The 1,619-nt window shown below is 37.2% G+C and overlaps 1 protein-coding gene across 3 annotated transcripts in view; it reads right to left on the bottom strand.

The window, feature by feature from the left end:
* Positions 1-131, bottom strand: part of LOC143028556 (uncharacterized) — a 130,514-nt gene extending 130,383 nt beyond the window's left edge. For all 3 annotated transcript variants that reach the window (XM_076190833.1, XM_076190832.1, XM_076190834.1), the window contains exon 1: positions 1-131. This exon is cut by the window's left edge and continues 35 nt beyond it. The gene's annotated coding sequence lies outside the window, so the exon portion shown is untranslated.
* Between the last annotated feature and the right edge of the window lie 1,488 nt (positions 132-1,619).

Raw genomic sequence — 1,619 nt, 5'->3', positions numbered from 1 at the left:
CAATGGTCTCACTGAGGCCGACTCGGAGGTCCCAGGAGGCGTTGAAATCTCTCACATTGTCGCGAGAAGAGAAAAGTCTTCGACAAGTAAAGTTTCTTCCCAATTTCTTTAACTTATCACTTCAGAACACTCCCCACTCCCTCCCTAACCCTCCCCTCCCTCTCCTCCTCTTGCGCCTCCCCTCCCTCTCCCCTTACCCCTTCCCCCGCCCCCTTCTCTTCTTCCTCTCACTCTCCTCCTATTGTCTTTTCCTTTTCTGTTTTCCTGTGAACTTTGTTTAATACTTCTCCGAGGAATCTTTGTCAGTTTAGTTTCTTTTCTAAATTACTTTTGGCGCGCTTATGATATTTGTTCACTTTTGGTGTTCATGATGAACAAAGTTCTTCGAGCAAGAGAGGAAATCCATGAGGACACTTTTGGGATGTTCAAGTCACTTCCGCCTGAAAAAACGAAGATTCTTAGGATATATTTTTAACAATTTATGTTTTGGTTTGTATATGATTAACTCAGAATATCATTATGAATGAATTGAATAATTTGAAGAATCATTTGAAGAATCTATTCACCACACACACACACACACACACACACACACACACACACACACACACACACACACACACACACACACACACACGCACGCACGCACGCACACACACACACTGAGTGAAGTACAATAACCATCATCAATAGTGGGGTCGTACGCCAGGGAGCGCGTTACTTCACTCCCACCCCGGCACCAGTCCCCACGGTCTCTCTGAGCAAGCTTCCATGCAGGTACCCTTCCTTCCCACTCCAAACAACTCTCGATATTTTCGATTAACTTGCCCCAGCCCCTGTGAAGTACTCTACGAATTAAAATTATTTTGTCAGAATCGGCGCGTTTACCATACTCACCTTGCACTGTGTTACTCCCAAAACTGCCGTACAGTGATGCCGTTTGTTTCCTTTTACATAGTTGCCACGTGTCTTATGTGGAAGAGAATATATATATATATATATATATATATATATATATATATATATATATATCTATATATATATATATATATATATATATATATACATATCTGTCATCAAACCAAATTACGAATTGTCGTAAAGAAATTTGCTAAACACTGACAGCGGTTCAGATTAAGAAATAAATGTAGCTTTACGAAAAATAAAACTTTATACGAAAGAAATTTAAATTCAACGAACATTACAGATTGATACAACGGATATTTCAAATCTAGTATTGTCTACCGCAAATATGTCAACAAAACCGATTATTTATCATAGTTTGTCTTGTAAAGTGAAAATAACAATTTACATTGGATAAAGAAATAATAAACAGATGTCTCGGAGATCATCATAGCTAATCATTGAATAAGACTTCTCTTATTTTCCACAAGACACAGATTAAAACCACGCAGTGAGACATTAATGACTACCCTAATTTTATTGTGGAAAATCAATCATAAACCAAATCATAAAAAATATCAAACCCTTGAATTATTGTAGATTGTCTTGTTTCACAGTCTTGATTAAAAAATAAATTTGTACAATTTTCATTTTGATCTACTATTTCTTTACCGTGTGAGAAAATACCTGACATGGGCCTTGAATTCGTAAATTAT

This window comes from Oratosquilla oratoria, chromosome 9 (genome assembly GCF_046742065.1).
Source record: "Oratosquilla oratoria isolate Oo_2021 chromosome 9, ASM4674206v1, whole genome shotgun sequence".
Lineage (NCBI taxonomy): Eukaryota > Metazoa > Arthropoda > Malacostraca > Stomatopoda > Squillidae > Oratosquilla > Oratosquilla oratoria.
The sequence above is the reverse complement of the archived record's forward strand: the minus strand, read 5'-3'. Positions and strand labels throughout refer to the sequence as shown.